General features: G+C 35.7%; 1 pseudogene; it reads left to right on the forward strand.

Annotated features, from left to right (window-relative positions):
• The first annotated feature begins 22,207 nt into the window (after window positions 1-22,207).
• Window positions 22,208-22,328, forward strand: LOC139673765 (5S ribosomal RNA; annotated as a pseudogene).
• Window positions 22,329-22,658: the final 330 nt, after the last annotated feature.

Raw genomic sequence — 22,658 nt, forward strand, 5'->3', positions numbered from 1 at the left:
CTGTCTGTGAGCGCGGAGGGCAGTTGCAGGAAAGCCCTGCAGGAACTGGACCAAAGACCAACTGGCACCATCTATGGAGGCTGTGGAGAGTCATTGGTGCCCTTAAGGCTTCAGCTTTTGGTTTTCAGAAGCTTTTTGAATTATGCCTTATATTACAGCTGTGTCATATTCTGGTTTTGGAGTTCATACAACAATTGGTGCCTTTAACAGCAGGATTAAGTATCTGTTTATTTGCTGTGCAAGGCTAGTTCTCATCCTGATGTAATTGTAATAAGCGGCTCATTATGCTAAAAATTAGACTCTTCAGATTGGTGTGTGTCCTGCAGTATCTTTAGGCTGATTGGCTCAAAGATAAGAGCTTCCTTCTGAATCACTAAATATTAGCTAAACCATCTTATCTCCATTTCTTTTTTTTTTATATTTTTCCCAGATATTTTTGATCTGTTGAAGTACATACTAGAATGAGTCTCTAGCTTTGTCATGCTTTACCAAACCCTTAAACAATAATTCTTAGTTCCAGTCTCTCCTTTTGGTGTCTCATTATTTTAGTATTTCAGAACAATTTATAATGTAGCATTTCTGAAATTTCACATCTTTCTCATTGGTAGATAACTTTTCATTGGTTTTGGCTTGTAACAGTGGAAAGCACAAGACAATTTACATTTGGGTCTTCTTGACTGCAGATCTTCTGGTTTTATTTTTTTTTTAAACTTGAGTGTTATTGTTTGTTTGGGTTGAGGTTTTTTGTTTGTTTGTTTGGGTATGTTTTTTGGGTGGGTTTTTTGTTTGTTTGTTTGTTTGTTTACTGGGAGATACTAAAAAAAAAATTTTGCTGTTCCCTACTACATTTTGTTTGTTAATATGTTGACGGTGGGGAGCTTCTGCATGACTCTCCTCACTGTGAATCCACATTCACATAAATGGCATTTCTTGACAGTAAGTCAAAACAATCTCTAATTTGTTTGTTTTCCTTTAATCTGCTACCATCTAAATGCACAGGATTTAGTCAGTTCTAATGGATTTTCCACATCCAGCAAAAAGTGTTTGTCTACTGACATTTGCCACCCATTTACTGCTTGCACAAAACAAGCTTTCTTGACGTCCTTGTGCAGATGTACTCCACAGTTGAAATTTCTTTGGTTCTGTTCATATGTCACAGAAATTCAGAGAATTTATAATACCACAGTCTATCTTGAAGAGAACATCCAAGGTTTTATTTCTCTGATAAAGAAGCCTGAACCAGAATCTGGGCTTTTTCTAACAATAAAAGATGAATTTTATCTTGAATCTACTTAATGGTAACATTGAGTTGTGCAAAACTAAACAAAAAATTCAGTTCTACCAACTTTGAAAACAAATTTATGATTTCCTGACTATAATTAACTTGCAGGAAATTTTGTGACAACTTCAATAGGGCCAGGATTTATTTTTTTATGATAGATTACAGTGTTTTAACATTCAGTATTCCCTATTCTATCTTTTGCAACTAGCATGTCATAATTCAAAATGCTTCAAAGTCCCACAAAATTTAGCCAAAAAATAGACACACTAGAAAATCTCAAGTTTCAAGTTACAAACAATGTCAGTAATATCTGGAAAACTTATTTTCTTCTCAGAATCTGTTTGCTCAAACTTTCAACTGCTTCAAACTCATCACTGTTATAACAACCTTATTAGCCTTTTATACAAAATAAAGATGAAAAGAGAGGGATAGGAAACAGAAAACAGGTTTCCATTATGCAATACAATCAAGAGCACCTGTGCTGGAATTCATTTATTCCATTGAGCAGGCAGCTGCATATTTTCAACATCCTGATGAGGCAGGGGTAAAAGGAGAGCAGTTGACTGACTGTAAAGATTGGAAAACACAACAAAATATCAAGTGCCTCTTTTTCTTACCAAAGCATTTGATTATTCTGTTACCCTTTTAGAAATGCTGATTTCCTTGTATTTCTGTGTATCTAATATGTTTATACGGTTCATTTTACATGTATCTTCATTATAAATACAAAATAGAATTGAAATGATGGATGGCAAAAAGTGCAGCTTACAGTACTGGTTCTACAAAGTTAAATACTTGAAGTATTGCTAAATACCTTTATTCTCAGATTTACCATTTAGGAGAGATCTAATTAACAATCATCCTGGTCATATATATATATATATATATATATATGTTACTTTATTCTATTTTATTTTGGGATTTATTATCATGTTTCTATTAGTACTTTTCCTATCCCAAATTTCTCTGTGCTGTATTCTAGACAGGCAAGTTTATAATACATGGAAATTTTACTTGGACCTCTCCCATGGCTTGCAGCTATGATTCATACAACTGTTGCAATTAAGAGTCTTAAGATGAATCTTGCCCTCACTGTCTGCCTTTGGCCTCTGTTAACAGTGACTAGAAAAGTTATTCCCAAGAGCTTACAGATTTCTTCAAGTGGAAATTCTGAACACAGCTGATCTTACAGGTAACTTTTCTGGTGTTGAGAGAAGACTGTGAGTAATCATGTTTCCTCAAATTATGTTCAATTCTACTCACATTCCCCAAGGGGTAGACATGCATGAAGAATATCGAGTTGAACCATGGCCTCTGAAGGCTGGAGCATTGCAAAGTTCCATGAACATATTTCCTCAGGTTTAGCAAGAGAAGACAAGACACATGTTATTGTGACCTAAGCACCAGTGGGACGTCCCACTAAATGAATGGTATTAGCAAGCCTCTATGAAGCACTGAGTTTTACCTCTTACTGAGATACAGGAGATAAGCAGGAACCACTGGCAGTGTTTAATCTTCATGTCTGTCTGTATGTAGCATTGTACTTTGTATTCTGATTTGGGGTCCCTTGTTAATTGCTTTTTGAGTTCAATTCATAGAACTATTTGTATTTTACATATATACTGTAATTCATCTGTACAGAGTACTCTATATGTTCCACTAGAATTGGAAAATAAGTTATACATGTACTCAGAATTCAAAATATGATAACCACATCTCTCAGATTTCAGAGTGTGTCAGAAATAATTCTGTTGAGCTCTATTAATTGATGTTAAATTTGTATAACTGAGAACAGAAGTAGCCTCACTTGTAAGATCATATTTACTAGTACAATATGCTGCCCAAAAAAAGAGGTGTAAAATGAAAAGAAGAAAAATACTGAAAACTAGAATGGCTGAAAAGTAGTCTCAAGCATTGAAATATTACTGAAAAATATATTTCCTTAAGATTTGTCTAAATATAATTCCTCTTCTCAAAATGTAATAGCATTATTTTGCTATTCATTATCTCCTTTTTTATTACTGTTTGGCTGAATATTATTTTTCTGCCCTTTATTCCTCCTATATTAATTTTAAAGACAATTGCATTATTAATGTTGCTTTATTAGCATGTTTGAGATCAGATACTTTGGAAACCATTTACTATGTAAGTTGTACTAAGGCAAATACAGCATTGAACAGCAAAAGCAGCATGGGTAGCAACAAATTTTAAAAATGAACAGAGCAGCATCCATGAAGTATTTGTTATACGACTGTGATTAAACAAAAATAACTGATAAAGTTTCACATCTCAAGCACTTGTTTCTTACAAATCATTATACAGACATACAGCTGAAAAGTGCCTTCATGTATTGTGGGCCACAAAACGAGTGCCTAGGTTACATTAATAAAGCATGTTCTGGGACCGCTGAAAGGATATGTACTGAGATAGTACATTTACTTATTATCAGATGGGTCCCAATGAGGATACTGAGGATCCAAAAGCAATGAACCTGTATTAGTCTGACACTGTACCTAAGATGGCAGGCCATAGTACTACCGTGAGGTTAATTAGCATGTGCAGAATTACGTAGTTTCCAGTGTCAGGTCTAGCTCAGACAGATCTAAGACAGATATCTCACTGTATGGGCATAGTACCTCAGTTTTAATAATCTATTTTTGCTAAAAAAAAGCAACAAAATAACTAACCTACAGTTTTCAGTTGTTAGTCCTCTTGTTGGTGATATGTGACCAAAGTCTGCCCTGCCTGAGGGAAACAGACATACCTCCTTGTTATCAAATAGACAGAACACATACAGGGATCCTCAAGCCATTTGTTTCAATCCTAGGACTGTTTTATTCTAGATAAATTTTCTACTCATGTAGAAAGCCCTAATTGATAGGCTATAGATATAGACATGCTCAGATTCTGACTCTTTCTTGTCTGCCTGAAGGACTTCTCTGTGTGTGTATGACTGTCATCAGGAATATAAGAAATGTGCTGGTTAACAATTTGGAAGTGATTTTTTCTAAGGTCTACCTTGTTTTGCTTATTTCTAGATTTCAATTAAATAATGATTGTTTAATATTAACTTATAAGAAAGCCACATTTTCCACCAGTTTGCCAAAAAGCTCTTGGATGCTCTGTGTTTCTGATTCTGGCAGGTGACAGCAGAAGCTTTAATGCAAAATTTGAATCTTCTTAGCAGCCCAAGTAGGTGATAAAGTTTCATAACTTGTCAAAATATTTGCAAAGAGATGGTGGTACACTATATTGGATTTCCAATGATTTTTTCTTTTCAAATTTAAGAATAAACAGGTTATGCTGGCAAAACAGAAATGATTAAAAAAACCCCAAACAAACAAAGGACAGAAATAAATAAAGCTATTAGATTTCCCATAGAAATATTTGTTAGGACCTCTACTCTTCAAATTTATAACTGTCAGAAACAGTTGACCACGAAGAGCAGCAGGAAGATCTCAAAGCATTAAATGAATTAGTGACAAAAAACCAGATAAAATCCCATATAAATTGAGTGCATGTGGAGAAAACATCTCTAATGAAATATATACAGTTATGGCTCTGAATAATGTATCGATACTCAGGAAAGGGGTTTTGAATTCATGGATCGTTCTCTGAAAATGCCAATCAATATGTACTTGTAGTCAAAAGGGAAAATTGTGTGTTGAGACTTACTAGGAAAGAAGTTGAGAGAAAAAAAAAGTCACTTTATAAATCCATTATATTCTGCTAATTATAAAACCTATGAAAGTTTATTAACTTCTAAAGTTCATTTTAAAGGGACTACTTTGAACTAGGAAAAATACAGGGGGAAAAAATGCAACAAGATAGACAAAGGAGAAAATTATATTGATTTGGGGCAAACCACATACATTAAAATTCTTCACTTTGGAAAAGACATCAAGATAGTGATATGAATGATTTAGAGAAGCTGAAGAGAGAATAACTATTCAGTTTCCCTTAAGACTAAAACTGGCAGGTAGTTCATTAAATTACAAGTTATTTAATTTTAAATAAATAAAAGGTGGTTTTTTGTCCTTCATCACTCAGCTGCTCAGTAGAACTATGTTCTATAACTTGCTATATTGTGTAAAAAATATGAGTTTAAAATACCTACCTACCTATAGCCAAACTCGAGAAGCATAGATCCAGCAACTGTTCCTTTGTTATTTTCCAAGTTACATTATTCCACAGTTTCATCCTCAGAAGTGTTCAACCTAGTTTTTACCCAATGCAGATTATAGTCTTCACTGAAATGTTCATTCTCTGTCATAAATCTGTCAAAGACTGTATTCACTACTTTGAAAAATCAATTTCATGCATCTATTTTAAAAAGTTTCTGTTGCAGAAAACAAATCTACAACAGCAGTCTCTTCAGGCTAACTCTAAATCCTACTTTTTACGGAACTCTAAAACCACTAAGAAGGACTCATCTGCTGTTCCTTCACCCTAGAATGTCACAAATGTTAATTGGCTTGTTGGTGGATATCAACCTGGTGCCACGGAAGAGGCATATGTAGTTTTCATTCATTTTATACCAAATTATACCAAACATTTTCCTTACATTAAAGAGACTAAAATTGGAATATGCATGATTTAAGAGGTGTCAAAATGAGTGTTCATTGCTTTCAGTGGTCCCACAAACTATAATGAAGTCTTGATGACATGGTTTTCTATTACTTTTTCCACAGAACCCTGTTGCAAGGACTGTGGTATGATATGAAGTTCTTTCAGTTTGAAAAACACAAAACAATTAAAAACCCTAGTGCATTGACAACAGATGTCATCACATCGTGTTTTCAGGATAAGTCACTAGAATTGCTGTCTTCAAATTCCTGTTCTGCCCAGCCAAACACTTGAGACTTAACTAAATGCTGCGCTGCTGCCCAGTCTTATTGCCAGTAGTGTCTCCTCAGGGAAGTTTATTGTGGAATTATAATTGCAGGGCAATCATCTATGAAAGAATGGATAGGCTCAATGAGAGTGGAATTTTTACAGATTTCAGCTTCTAAATACTAAGGAGTTGTTGAAGCTTGTCTTTCAAAAGAAAAACATTGGAGTAAATTGTCGTGAGATGGCAGGAGTCACATCCCTGACATAGAGGTCACTCCAAGTAAATTTTATCTGCCAGCTGAAATGCCAGTGTGGTCAGCGTTATATTTTGAAATTTAAGACTGGAAAAACTGCTTGGTTTTATGTATTTATCACAGAAAATTTCAGCCCTAGCATATAAAACTTGGCAGTGTTCCATGAAGAAAAATTTTGGATGACTGTACTAACTATGTAATAATATATGTAAATGTATACAGCCAGTAATGACTGAAAAATCATAAGGTAAACAGTTTATTCATTGACTTGACAGATTCCAACATGCAGCAGTTATATAACAGCACAATATTTTGAAACATACTTACTGTTCTTTATATGGAAGCTAGTAGGAAACCCATGTAACAGAAACAATGAAGAGATGAAGAGACTTTTGGGATTTTTTATGTTGCCATGTTAGCTATTACTGAGTACTGATTATAAAAGAATAATATTTTATTTCATATGAAAACAAATATTTTAGGATGATTGTGTTATACTGATTATTTATTTGAGCAGTAAAAAGTAAAACTTTTATTTAGTAAATAGAAGCACTAATTCCAGGTCCTTCCTTTAGTTCCTACAAAAGCTCTAAAAGAACACAGATTTCTAAAATCACCGTTATGAAAAGAAATACAACTCAATAGAATGGGCTAAAATATTTACCTGTGATAGTTCACAATGCTCTGCAGACATATTTTTGTCTGCCCTGCCATATGAATAAGTAAAATAGAATGAAATGTTTGTACTTTCATGGCAATCTATGAGAAGTCCCAAGGAATTTCTCTTCCTTGAGAATGCAATATATACCATACATAGCAAGAAATTCTTTGGTTTCTTTCAAAATGCCCTCAACTGGAGGAAGGGATGATTCATAAATATGAATGATTTTTTTTTCCCCCCACATAGATGCTGTAACTTCATTTTATTGCAAATGCCAGCAAGGTTCTCCCTCCTGATAACAGTACTCATGCAAGGTCTGTGAAAGTTTTTACAGAATCATAACCAAAAGTAAAATGATGAAGGATCCAAATATTATGAAGATGCCAATACCAGGAAGGTAAGCAAAAATAAAAAGAGCTCTGACTGAATATTTTTAAATTTAGTTTTATTTTTAATGGATTTAATAGCTGGGGTTTTTTCCTAGCAAGCATTAAATTAATTTTGCAAAAGTGAAGGCTCTCCAGCCGGTTTTGGCATTGCTGACTGAGAGCAGTGGCCAGTCTTCTAACTCTGTATGACTCATGAATGGTGACAAATGCTCTGTAGGGCTGGCTACTGCAATGCGTGCAGAGGAGCTGACAGTGCAAAGGCAAACCCTTCTGAGCTGCCACATTGTGCCCTTCTGCCAAGGAGGAAAACCTGGTTGTAAAAGTATGTCACTTAGATGCTCATATACCCAGGACCTGAGCCACTGAAGAACCATAGAAACAAACACAAGGTGGTTTGGGCTGCTAAGATTGAACTGGCTCAGGTTAATCTAGACTGATAACATAAGGGTGAATTAATTGTTATTCAGTGGGCCCGTGTCACCTCAGGCCATCAAGGAAGAGATGCAATATGTGGGTGGGCTCATGATTGAGGGGTAGACTTGACCATGGATGCCATGTCAAAGGTTGTCTATGAATGTGAAATGTGCTGCAATCAAACAAGCCAAGAGTTAAAGCCTTTCTGGTATGGAAAATGGCTGAATTATATTCATGGCTAAAATATAAATATGAGGAGATCTGACTTGTTATAATACACTCCCACAACACTGCCAAGGCACGTGTCATGTGTTAACAACACTGGAAGCAACCACTGGATGGCAGGAAATATATGCTTTGCCCCATGCCACTGTCCAGAGCACTATCCTGGCTCTTGAGAAACAGGTCTAATGATGTCATGGCATCCCAAAAAGAATTGAGTCAGACAATGGGACTTATTTCTGAAACAACCTCAAAAATGCATGAGCCAAAAAGGATGGCATTGAGTGGGTTTATCACATGCCCTACCACGCATCAGCCTCCAGGAAAACTGAGCAATATATTTTTCTGTTAAACACAGATCGGTTGCTGGAACATTCAAGGAGTGGGATACTTATTTACCAAAAGCTACTTGGCTAACACTAGGAGATCTGACAATTGAGGTTCCTATGCCTAATCAAAGCCTCATGTAATATAGAAGGGGATAAGGTTCTAGTAGTGCACATGACATTCCTGCCCCAGACAAAGACAAATCCTGTTCATAGGGTTGCTTTTGCTCCCTGAACACAATTCATGAGTAATGTGAAAAAGATGCAGAAGTCCAACGTGTAGCTCAAGGACATTTGATTTTAGGTAAGAATAGCCAATAATTTGGATTACATGATGTCAATTGCTACATAATACTGTACATCATCACTACTATGGTTGCCATTTGCCATATCAATGGTATTAGAGTAAGAATCATACTGATTAACAAAGAACAATTTTTGTTGGAATCAGAACTGGCTTTAGCATGCAACACCACACACATCACCTCTTCTGCCCAGAAGGAAAGTTAGGATGGAGCCCAAAGTCATGTACTAACTCAACAGATATTTTAGAGGGATAGCCCATAGAGTATGGGAATGATATATGTGACTATATATTGAAAGACAGGAAAGGCAGTAATGACTAATTGACATGTATTGGAAAGTGTGGGATGGGGACATGCTGTAGATGCTTTAAGGTAAAGGGTGTATGTTGTTCTGATTTTAGTAGGGATAGAGTTAATTTTGTTCCTACTAGCTGGTATAGTGCTGTGTTTTGGATTTAAGTGGTGTTTACACTAATTCAAGGAGTTTTTAGTTTCTCATGCTGTCCTGTCAGCAATGAGCCTGGGAATACAAAAGAAGTCTGGAGAGGATACAGCCAAATGAGTATTTTATACCATATAACATCAGGTTCAGCATATAACCTAGAGGTAAAGAGTCAGGGGGGCTGCTCTTCAGGAATAGGTGCATCCTATAATTGATGGTGAGCAGTTGTTTTTCATTTCCAACACTAATTTTTCTTGGGGTTTAACTCCTTCTCCCTTTGTTATTTTCCTTTTCATTACAAATTGTTGTTTTTGCTGTTGTTGTTGTTATTGTTAAATTATTAAACTTTTCTTCTTGCAACCCACAGGTTTTCTTTTTATCCTTTCTGCATCCTGCTCCCATCCCACTGTGTGGAAGTGAATGAGCAGCTGTGTGGTGCTTAGCTGCTAGCTGGGGTTAAACTGTGACACTGTTAAACAAAGTTAGCTTCACTATAATATTTGGCTTACACCCTTGTTAGAAATACTACCAGTCTCTAAATACCATTAGTGACAATACATTCACCTTTCTAAAGCTTTGGAGAATAAAAAAAAAAAAAAAAACCTATCCCACAAATATTTTTCATATGCAATCTTTTTCAAGGGGTCCTCTATTTCTGCACAGGGGGTATGTAGGCTTCATTCCAAAGCTTCCCCACTATGCACATCTTCACTTGAAAAATTGTGTTTGCCAGATTTTATTACATCATTAAATGTCTGTAAATACAAATACTAAATTCTGAAGAGGCCGTTTGTCTGAACTAAGGAGTTTTAAGCTTAGTAATGTGATGAAGAGAGAAAAAGTGCCATCTATTGAAAGCAAAATTTAGCATAAAGAAAAGGTTAAGATCTTACTGTAGATTAGTTTAACAGTGTCAATTTCCAGATGTGGTTGAATATAGCTGGTGTTTTATTAAGATAATATCACAATTTATTCAGAAAGACAATTATTACATTTATTCAAATCTATGAATATTCCATGAATTTTTGCAGATTTTTAAAGAAAAGAATCCTACATATTTAATCCTTTTTATGTGTACAAAGTGAAGCTGTGGTTATTCTGTAAGAGATTTTCCCTTTTGAGACATCAACACTTCAGTACGATGTAGGGTCTATGAGGCTCCAGTACAATGTAAGCACTACACTGGACTGAATTGTTGAGGTCCATAAACAACCAACATGTTTTTCAGAAAAACAAGGCAAATTGCATTAGGAATTTCTGCCTCTCTCTATCCTACCCTCTCCTGAGCACATCTGGTTTGAATATATTTTACTCAAATTACACAGTGCAATTTCTCTGAAGTCATTAATGATCTCAAGAATTGCATTTAGGGTATTTCTCTATGGTAAATAAAATAAACTTTTTTTTTTAAGAAATAGAAAAGAAGATCCACTAACTCATTGTGAAGAAATTTGAGCTAATTAAATCTCAGAGTAATCTGAGACACACCACTAGGCAAATCAAAGATTACCTTTTGATTTTCAAACACCAAATGACCAAAGTTTGCCTTAGATTACTGACTTACAGTACACAAAGTATGTCTAATCCAAGAATTTACATAACCCTCGATATGCGTGTTTTTATGGAAATATTGTTTTCAGAGGGAAACCAAAGCTTGTGTCCTTCTGTCATTCATCCTAAATCCCTCATTTTTTAACAATATTTAACTACTCCATATTACTATACCTTTTCATTGTAGTGTTTCTCTGTAGTCCTTCAACTATTAAAAAATGTAAAACACTTCAGCATCAAAATCTGAGTGTTGTGAATATCACTTCATTTAGATAAGTGCAACAGGCTGAGGAAATATGATCATGGTTTTGTCATTGTATCCAGTCCAATGCTAAGTACATTGCTAAGAGTTCAAAGTTCAGTTTTCCCCAAACTGTTTGCAACTAGAATAGTTAATGCACCTATGAATATAAATACATATTCTGAGTACACATGAAATTACCAGCAGCAGAGTTAAGGTGGCAAAAATTACCTGCATGCAAACTCCTTTGCAAATCTTCCTACCAGTCACTTTTGTTGAAATTTCAGAATTCAACCTGATCCCCTGACTCAATACTACTGGCATTTCTCATCTCTGAAGATGCATTTGTTAACTTGATACCCTGAGAGAAGGAATCTGAAAAAAATCTCCTTTTCCATAGTGTATATGAAAGATTAAATTAAATATTTTGAAGTGACCTCAATTGCAAAATGCTAGCAGATTTTGCACAATTTCCCTGGACCTTTATTATTTACTCTGTACCAGACACATTGCTGTATTATTTAGATTTTTGAGTCTTTCTTTTAACTAGATTGTTGTTAACCAGTATTACTTCCCATTTTCATGATAAACTTACTTTACCTAATTAAATTTACTTTATTGCTACTTTGGTATCCTTTTATCTACAAGCCAAAAAGGCTTTAAAATACTATGCAAATCTATATTATAATCAACTGCTGCACCTTTACTGTGTTGAAAAAAAGAAAGTCCTTTTCTATAAATTTATTTGGGATTCATAGCACTGGCATCTGGAAGGACTTGAAAGCAGAGTAGGCACTGCAAGCAAATATTTGCGAAAACCACATCAGGAAGGCTTTTCAGTGGTTCTGTGAATGAGAATAGGTGATAGGAAAAGTAAAGGTTTACCACTACAAAATAATAAAAAAAAGGGTGGTTCAGAGGAAATAGGGTGAAGCAATCGCATTTCCGTTGTACCTAGGATGTATCCTGTTAATGCATCCCAGGACACTTGTGTCCCCTGGCATGTTTGGGCAATACTACAGGAAGCCTGATAGTTCATTTATTAATTTATTCTACCTGCCATCCAAGCACAAAAAGAAACAGAACTTGACACTTTGGGGTTAGCTGATTTATTTAAATTCTTCTCTGCTTCTATCTTTGTTTTATTTTATTTTTAGTTCCCTCTTAGCATTACTTTTGAATAAGAAGTTCCAAATATGCTTAATCATTGAAAAGTTCCTGACAGTTTCTATAAAAGCAGTAACATTTTCTTTTATTGTAACTTATGTTGCAGAAAGAGTAGAATTAGAAGCAATAAATACTGAAGCTCAAGGAGAAGACTGAGGATTAATTTCTTTGAAGGATTTCTACATATGCTATAGTGTTTCAGTACATAACACTAATCTCTCAGTGTTTGATACAATACAGCTGGTAGTAAATCTTCTTACTTGCTGTAGCATAAATTGCTAATTAAATAGTTCTATCCTGCCCAAATTTTCTTTTAGGTGTTTGCCTATGTTTCCTAATTTTCTGCTTACACGTTGAATCAGTGATTTATCCCCTACTTCCCCTTTGTGATGCAAATAAAAGTAAACTGAGCCAGGGGAAAAAAACCCAAACAAACAAACAAACAAAAAAAAACAAACAAAAAACCCCAATACTTGAATATAAACTGCTGTGGAGAAATGGTGTGGAAAAAAGACAAAAAGAGCATATCAGCAATGGAGCCATCAAGCCTCAAATTCAGATCTGAGCTCTGCTATAGCATATCATATGATTTTACATCAGGAAAGTCTCAGTCTCCTGTATATTAAGTGTCAAGTCTCTGTTTGCCTCCTGGGATAAGGATCTAATATCTAGTTATTGAAAATAAGAATACTGACATCTTTCATATAGAAACTTAAAATTCTAAGCTACTAAAATGGCATAACACCTAGAAGTCGGTGTGGTAAATTTACATTTCTTGAGCAATCTTCTGTTCCCTGACTGAATCTTTAGGATGTCAGTAAAATTGTCTGGATTTAAAACCTTGTCAGAAGTAAATTAAGGAAATCTTAAACATGGTACATAACTTCACTGCAACATTACAAAAAGAAAACAAAACCGAACAAAGAAACAAACAAAAAGAAACAAAAAAAAACAACAACAAACCCACACCACAGAAAATCTAATATGTGAAAATCTAAAAATAATACACAAAAAGGGAGTTTTATAATTTTTTCAAAAGTATATATGCATAATCTATATTCAGTAAGAGCCGTGTCTATATATTTTCTGTATGCATTTTCTTGTTAATGAAGATATCAATGCATTCTGAATATTGATACACTTGATTTGAAAATTTATGTGCTTTGGAAGCTGCAAAATGGTCAAAATCCTAGCTGATTTTTTGAAAAAACAAATCCTTGTGTATTTTCTTCACTAATGCTTTAGAAAATAGAATTTGATTCATAATGCTTTCTTAAATTTATTGAATACAGAAATCTATTAATGAAAATAGTCAAACTTAAAAAAACCCAACAAACAAAACCCAAAACCCTCTACCTTTTCTGCTGAGAAATCACTTGGTAAATTATGTCTGGTCATATCAGCAGCATTGGACTGCCCATATAATGCAGTGCAGGCTGATAAGACATGCAACCCTGTGATATGTTAATCGGGTGGGAAGTGAGGTGAGGGGACAAAACATGGAAATTAATTTGTCTCAGAAGACAAGATGTGCATGTACATAGGCAAAATCACAACTGGCCTCAGTTCTTATCTTCCTGTAGTTTCAACAGGGAGCTGAGAACTGTCTGACCTTTCATTTATAAAGCTAGGTCTTCCTTTGTAACCTGGAGTTGTACAGATGAGATACTTAAATAAGTCTCCCTGAATTCCCTCACTATAGAGAGCCCCACAAAAATCTTATCATGTCCTGCTTCAAAACTCATCTGAAAAAGCTTCAATAAGACTCATGTCAGTTCTTAGACTTTGCAGAGGGTCTCTGCAGAAACTTACATATTGTACTATCATGGTTTTATATTTTTCAGTATCTCAGTTAAAAACACATTTTTAACCAATAAATATGATTTAACATTAGCACTCAGAAAAGCATAAATTAGTATATGAATCATTAAATTCAAGTTCAAAGAAAAGCTCTTAACCTTGAAAGACATTTAATCATTTGCAGAAAGCTAGTTTCACATCATTGCTTATGGTCTAGTAAGTATCAGTGACTCAGAAATACAGAGCTGTGTTGAATATGAAGCCTACATACAATAAGCAACCATAATTCTATTTTCTTGGTAAATGAGCATTAAGCCTACTTAATGCAATTTCAGTAATTCAAGATGAAGTGGAGACAAGGAGGGACAAAGCTAATGAGGAATGTTGGTCTGTCAGGGTAACAATTTTCTTGTCAGTTACTCAGGGCACAACTCCTTAAATTTCTAAGTATAACTCAATGTGGTGATTAATATGCTGTCACAGTGTGTGAAACAGCAATTGTGCTACTTAGACACCAAGTTTAAAAAAAAACCCCTATATCTGAGTTTTATGTAAGCCTAAACAATCCAAGGAATATCTTTATCAGAGCTGCCTCTGCTCAGTTTATGTCAGCCAAAGCTCTCAATGAAAATTTGCTTTCAGGGAATAAATGTTCCTTTACTGAGGAATATTGGGGCACTTTACACAACTTAGCAAAGCCCTTCTGCCTTCTGACTCCAGAGACACAGGTTTGTTTTTATGTTGTCCAAAGCACTGCAACGTTTGAGTTCATCATAATAATTGCTGCAAAGATTGTCACCTATGCGGTAATATCTAAAACACCTATACAGTAATATCTATAATTGTTTCTATTTACATAAATTAAGAAAAGAAAACAAAGACATGGTAAAAAAACTAAAGCAGGACTGGGACCTCAAGCACAGAACAAGTAAAAAAAGCAAGGCTTTTCATATTTTGAGGGAAAATTATCTCCAGCAGTAGACTCAATAGTAAAATTAAGCTAGCACTCCCTTCTTCAATTTGCCTGCTTTAACTACTAAAAGTTCTCCCTATCAGACACATTTTGATCTCAGCATCCCATGCAGTTGCAACACCTACTTAAACATTATAAGACAATCTAAAAACACCATAGCAGATGTAACTTAACTTTCTCTTGGCATTAGTTATAAATTGTGAAAGATTATTAAGTAGCTCTGAAAATATTTGACAAGGTGATGGTTTGGATCCTAATGTTGCTCCCTTATTCTTAGCTAATTAAAAGCATGCTTAGAAAAAATTATTCATAGCAGCTTGGAATTCACAGAAGTAGTAAAGTTACTTCCAACAAAAATGTACAAGAAACTCTCATAGTCTTGACTTGAGATATTCTGCAGTTTTGTAGTAAAGACTGTAGCTACCAACAAGATTATAAACTTTTACATGATAATCCATACTTGAAATCTGCTTGATTACAGTCCAATAAATGATTTGAAATTCATCAAATAGGTGGTGATTTTATTATTTGTGTTTTGATTTTGAATGGATCTTAAGGGTTTTGTTTTCTTGCTATTTTTCCAGTAGATACACAGATATGTGTCATAGGTATGTTACTTCAGTATGAATATGTGATGACTGATTTAAAATGTTTTTTTTCTACCATCCTGTTCCACTGCTTAGAAGTCTCTTTTTCAACAATTTAGCTATCAGCAAAATAATTTTCTAGAATTTATTATACAATCAAGTATTATGGCAGGCAGGGCAATATCGAGGTAAATATACAGAACATGAATATAAAGGAAAGACATATTAACACAATCAAAGTAATTTATTAGTGTGAATGAATTCATGTCAAATGTCAGAAATATTGCTGATCTTTTTCTAGACAAGGTGAGAAATCGGTTTTCAAAATAAAAAAGTGATTCTCTAATGTGTCTTCTAAATCTGGTTTTTAAACTTGTAATGACATCAGTTTGCAGCAGTACTGTTTTTCAAATAATAAAAACAGTTGCTTTAAGATTCGTTATGAGTTTGAATTGTTTTTTTGTTTGTTTGTTTTGGACACTATCAAGTACAGTAACATGAAAAAGGGATTCCTGCGCACACAAATGCATTTGTCTCTCTCTCTTGTTGCAAATTTTGAGTGATTGAATCCAAATTTTATAAATGCTCCTTAAACTATATTTGCCCATGACATGGATAGTTATTGCTTTAACAGGAAAAGTACATGCCCTTTGTACAAGGCAAAGGATCCTAGCTACTCTAGCATAAGCAGCATCATTAGGATACTGCTAGGTACAGCTGAATAAGGTTTGCCTCTGTTATGTCATCTATATTCAAGCAATTAAAAGTAGAATTGTAACCTGTTATGTAGTAGTCCTATCAGGAGGAAGTCTTATTCTGATTTAATTAATTTTTTCTGGCAACAGATAAAGACAGGGAGTGAAAATAATTAAGCCCATATAAGTTATTTTTTCATTATTAAAGGAGAAAAATCTCTAAATTTTTATTCTTTGCTGGATTTTTTTTCTGGAGACTGTTTCCTCACGTTCTTGACATTTATTAATGTGTTGATTCATTTTAGCAGATTAATATCTCTAGTGGGTCATAATTCATTCCTGTTGAACCCCAATATGCAGAAGTTCTTTCAGAGGATTCTTACCAAATAGTTACAGATGAACTACTGTCCGAAATCAGTGTGATGTATTTAAAGTTGACAGCTGCAACGCATGAGTATGGATTAAACGGCTTGGCCATGCTCAGACAGATGTGCCTCTGGAAGATTTTCACACTGAAGAGCTATGAATAGGCTGCTTAAGACTACTCAAGGCCAGACAAAGAACTTTGAAACCCCATACCCTATTTTAGGCAGATGTAGCAAAAGGGAGACTAGAAGACTCTCTTAAGCCTTTCTATGCTGCATAGAGTGTTGGGCACCTTCACATGGCATTCAGAGCAGTACAAGGAGCAGCAAGACACCTTAAATCAGTCCTGTACATATTAGCTTTCTGCTGCCAGATCACTGGGAAATTCTAAGTCTTAAATCATGTGTTTATTCAGCTACAGGAGAAATTGAATTACTCCCTCTTGAGATTCACTTCCTCCACCCATTGAAATGAGAAAGAAAATTCAGTTCCCACACACTCAAGAAGGTAATGGCTCAGTCATTCCATTTTTATTTAAAATTTTATTGTTAGACCACAGTAATGAAGTTGGAAAGCAGGTGGGTTTTCTTCTTTATCCACATATTGGAATTTGAAGTAATTTTCCTCACTTCCATGTCTAGTTATCTCAAAAAATGGTCTGTTCTTTATTCATTTATTGTTATGTAGGAAATAACATTGCTACACTGTAGCAAAGCTACAGGGAGAGATGGTGAGTTAATTGTAAAACAAAGCCAATTTCACTCACATGCTTACTGTCATACCTGCATACTCATGAGAAATACAGAATGCATATTACGGATGATGCCTGGCCTCCAGTCAAAAGACATATCCTCCAGGAGATTTGATCATGACCTCAGGTGATGAACTGGATGACAGAGGACATCGGCTACCCAGTCCTGGTTACAGGTCCTTTCAGATGTTAACATGCTGCTTTTGGATGTCGCTTATAGCACTATGAAATTCACAGGGATTTTAACCTACCATCCCACATGGCAATTACCCATTGTCCAGTCTTCTACACACTGGGTATCCTAAGAACATCAACAGAATCATTGGTACACAAAACTGCTACAACTCTTCATCTGCCTTTAGTCTGTTATTTCCATACCCAGACAGTCCTAGCTGCTCCTTTTTACATCAATCTTAATGTTCCAGCTACTACTTCCTACAGTTGCAGGGATATACAGAAGACAGCCAGGTAGGCCCAGGCATGGAAGGCAAGAAACACTTTTCATCTATCCTGTAATAATGTGACAAAAATAATAATATAATAAAAAAACAATTTAGGCCTATATTCTTAGTGAGTCAGTGTCTGGATGGATCCAGAATTGAAACTTTACCTTCAAGCCATCCTGCCTAATAGCCTACACAAAGGCTAAACTCTTACTCTGGGATCACCCCCAATTTTCCTTTCCCAGCAATAGGGCAGAGAAATAGTCTCAACTTGAACAAATGGCTGCACTGTAGTGTATTCACTTCCAAAATAGTGAAACAAATGTACCTTAGGCACTGTGTGCAGACTGTTAAAACTATTCATTAGAATTCTTCTCAGCTGTGCTAGTCCAGCAATTCAGCTACTAATCCAGGTTAACAGCTCTCCATTTTTTGAGAGAGGCAATATACAAGAAGATGGCATTTGAGAGGCATCATTGAAGGAAAGCATTAAGCAGTGCATAGCTTAAATTAAGTTTTTGTCATATACAAACTTGCCTTAATAAACTTTCAACTTGCCAAGATTGCAGTTGAAACACTTTTAATGTCCAGCACTTCAGTGCAACTAATATTCTTTCTGACATTTGAAGTATTATGTGAGGAGCTTCAGGTGTAATGTGCATTGCAGACAAAAGACTTCTTGCCTTAAAAAGAAACTCATAAAATGGTTGAATTGTCAGGAAAGTGACAACCAGTAACAGGCAAGAGTGCAAATGGATTTAGAGCTGTGGTAGCTCCTGAAGGACACAGGCATTAAGCGACAGTCTGGAAACATCTCTGAACTTACATTCTCCTCTCCAATAAGCTCTCATCCTTGACTGCACCCTACAGACCACAAGGTTGGCTGAAAGCAGAAGGCTTGAGCAAAGTTAAAAACTAAATCAAGGGAGGATGATACAAGCTACTGACTTACATCTAATCTAAACTGTCACAGGGTTCAGTTCAGGAGGAATTGATTGGTCATTCCTTTATGCTTTTACTCACTGAAAAAAAAAATAGCATGCCCAGATATTAAATTCCCATCTATACAGGCATAAAAAGTAAAAATCAATGATTCGCTGGGTAGTCATAAATGTTAGGAAATAACATTTTCCACCAAAACAAAACACTCCTTACAACATAATCCCAAATACAGAGATAGAGAATTTGGTGAATATTTTTTGTTTCTTGGTTTTATTTGTTTTGTGGTCTATTTGTTTATTTGGTTTTGTTTTTTTTTTTTCTGTTAGGCGTTTTAATTCCTGAGTACCAAAGATGAGAAAGAGCTCCCTAAACTCTTTTGCAGTATAATATAGGGATCTAGTGATTCAGCTTTCTGTAATCTTTAGTGTCCTCATAATATATTCAAGATTATTTTGCCCAGACTATTTCTAAGATCCTTTGCTAATCTCAGACTATGTTAACAGTGAATATAGCTGTTTTACATCACATTTTCCATCGACTAATTTTGTGCATAGTAAACCACATATGAAGATCCTCATAGTTTGCCCATCCTAGGTTCCACTATCTGCCAGCAGATCCAAAGGGGGATCTCCTCAGAAGCAATTTTTTTTCTCATTTTTCCTTGTGCTAGCACTTGTTGCCATAGCTCCTGTGCAAAAAAACAACCAACCAACCAACAAACCAACCAAAAAAAAAACCAAACACCAAAACAAAACAATAAACCACAAAACATAAGAAACCAACCAAACCCCAAAAACCAAAAAAACCTGTATGAGCTGCTGGCTCTACATTGGTGCTTATTTGGTACAATCTATGGCTACCTAGTGCACTGTTGGCCTTCCTATGCCCATATAAATACCAGTTAAATACTCTCACAGATTTATTTTTCTAGGTCTGATTTAAGGCTGCCAGGTTTGTGTCTGGAGGGGCAAAAGCTGGCAAAGTAGTGAGCTGCCAACAGCTCCCCTGGCTGATTATCACAAGGTTCAGGGTCAACATTTCTAAAAGCCAGTAATAAGTACAGGAGCAGAGAATGCACCCATTTTCCAGAATAGGAAGTTTAATACAAACCATGCTTTGCTTATTAAAAACACAGAGCAGGTACAACCCTCCTATTCAAAATACAAGATATAAGTTTTGTTATACGTCTTCAAACCCTTTCCACACCCTGAACCAATCCTGGTTGAATTAGCAGTGCTCCTGCTCTTGCTAGAGACACTAAAACCCATTCTGACCCCACTTTAATAAACCTCTTCTGATCATGAGGTCAGGCCAACCAAAGGTCTTGCGGCCACATTAACTTGTCAATTTTCCCAGATTACCAGCCCAGGTCAAAGGCAATCAAACACAGGCTTATCTATGCATTAGTGGCAAATGCTGGTACAGCAAATTAGCCCTCATCCAAGCCTCAGCTCACACTCAAAGTACTTCTGTAAAAGGATACCAGACATACTCAGTCATTGACTGCACAAACTTTTCTGATCCTTCTTGAAACTTCATCCTGTTCCCAGTACTTCAGAGAAAGGGACACAGTCACCCAATATGCGATTCACTAAATTCAAAGACAAAAGAGGGAAAAAACCCAATCTCTATTGACATATTCCAATTCTAAGCACACATTCTTCCAAATAAGGAACTAAAATAAAGGTTACTGTATGTAACTCTGTTCTAGTGGACAACAATTTTCCACATCACATCAGCATCACTTTACAGTTGCAATGGCACAGTGATGTAACTGAGGGATGCTGGAGAACAACTAGCTTTTGAAGATCACACAAGCGCCTATTAGATTTCTCCTCAGGAACCCAAAGGGAAGGCAGGAAGACTACCCCCAGATCATATTATTAAAGCCAAGCAGTGAAAAATTCTTATTTTGATTCAGGCACATAGGAAATTCAAATATAATTGAGCTTTACAGGTAGAGGAAAACTGTGCATTTTCACCTATTTTGAGTAACATACTTCCTCCCCTTTGAACTAACTTCATAAGTTTTACCTATGTCAAAAAAAAAAAAAAATCTGGTACCTTGAAGATAAGACCACCTCTGAAGTGGGTTACTACAGAGGGGGGACAATAACACAACCAAAACCCCAGAAGAGCCTCAAACTGAAAGCCCCAGAATGAGTTTAAATAGCACCTCAGGATCCTATGCAGGGTGGCAGAGGTAGGGGTAAGCAGTGGGATTCCTCAGGGCTATAAGGCAATCAGTGCCCTCAGGTTCCTGACACATCTGGAGGGCATAATGCATCAGGTAGGAATTGCCTTGAGAACTATAAAAGCTAGAAGAAGTTGAAACAATTTGGGGTTTGCATATGGTAGTATAAAGCTGTTACACAAGGCAGGAATTGCTGTATAGTTTTGTCAGCAAAGATAAATGTTAGCTTAAAATTTTGCTGAAAATTAGGACTGTTTTAGATAGGGTATTGTTTTAAGTCATCCCCACTATTTGGACTACATTTCTCTTTTTTGCTAAGAATTTTAATTGTTCCAGAAGCAACAAGATTGTTAGTGGTACAATATAACTATATACATGCTTATGTGTTATATATATGTGTCAATACATATGTGAGCAATATATACTTCATATGTTGTAATTTTTCTGTAGTATGCTGTCCCTTTAAAGAAATTGTAATGTACACAGGAGGTAAGAAAAAAGCATCATTGACATTGAAGTTGAGACTGCTGAGTTCATAATAAACCATCAAAATTACCCTCACTTCTTAGCTGTTGAACAACTGTAAAGATATAAAAGTCAATATAAGGAGCAGATGTTCAGGCACTACTCTTAAGCACGTTTTCAAGTATGCTTTCTCCACTCCTAGATTGGTGATCATACTGTGCTAGGTATGTCAGCTGCACAGGCTGCTGGCTAATCCTACTGCTCTTAAGAGAAGAAATGTAATTTACCAAAAATGATGAGCTCCTTTCAGCCTAAATGGAGTTGGCTGTTTTTTGCATTGTTGTCCAGCACTTTAGACAGTAAACACATGCAAAAGCAAATTGATGGCTCTTTATCTGCTTGCTCAGGACAGATGGAGTCCCACTTTGTACCCCTAACTACAAAGAGCATAACTGTTATCAGGTGATTTTCCTTGCTTTCTGTCTTTGTATCCCTCATTTTACTGAGATTAAAACAGCATATTTGGCAAATACCATATGTTCTTGTATGGTAATCTTCATTGTCACCCTTTACTCCTGTGCAGCTTTGTTAGACTGAAGAAATACACTTCACAGGGCAAACTAGGAAAATATTGATATAACAGAGCCTTCTTCTGATACTGTTCCTTAACCTACTGCTTCTTTTATCTTGCATGATCCTTAGATACATATTTTCCATACCTCCGTAATATCCAGCAACCCTGAGGCTGCTATACTAACATACATGATTATATTTTGAATGCTTTAAGTTTGCAATCCAGTGTGCATTCTTTCACTTTTGTGTACTCTCTTATTGGCTAAAGCCTATAGTTCTGTGGATTTCTTTAAAAATTCTAAATTTCAGAAATTGCTTGCATATGGTTTATGACTAAGGCAGTTAAATGCCACCCTGACACCTGATCCCATCAGATCTCACAAGCTAAGCAGGGTCAGGCCTGGTTAGTACTTGGATGGGAGACCTCCTGGGAATACCAGGGGCTGTAGGCTCTAGTCTTGAGGACTTCACTGTCACCGTCCAAGCTCTCTCAGCCATGGCAGATGAACCTTAGGATTTAAACGGTGGGACCAGTTCTGTGCACGCTGTGCCTCACCTAAAAAATCCACTACGCAGGCTCAAAGGGTTCACCCACATGGGTAGAGCCCTTCCCAAATCTTCATTCGCAAAGCCTAGCCACGATGATGGCTTATGACTAATATCATTCTGTAACAGTAGGTAGAAATTCAAGCCTTTTGATTGTTGGCCGCAAAATTATTGTGGAAGAGCACTGACACAGAATTAAATTTGTAATTTCTTGGAAAGCTCAGTGCTCCAAAGTC

Source organism: Pithys albifrons, chromosome 6, assembly GCF_047495875.1.
Source record: "Pithys albifrons albifrons isolate INPA30051 chromosome 6, PitAlb_v1, whole genome shotgun sequence".
Classification (NCBI taxonomy): Eukaryota; Metazoa; Chordata; class Aves; order Passeriformes; family Thamnophilidae; genus Pithys; species Pithys albifrons.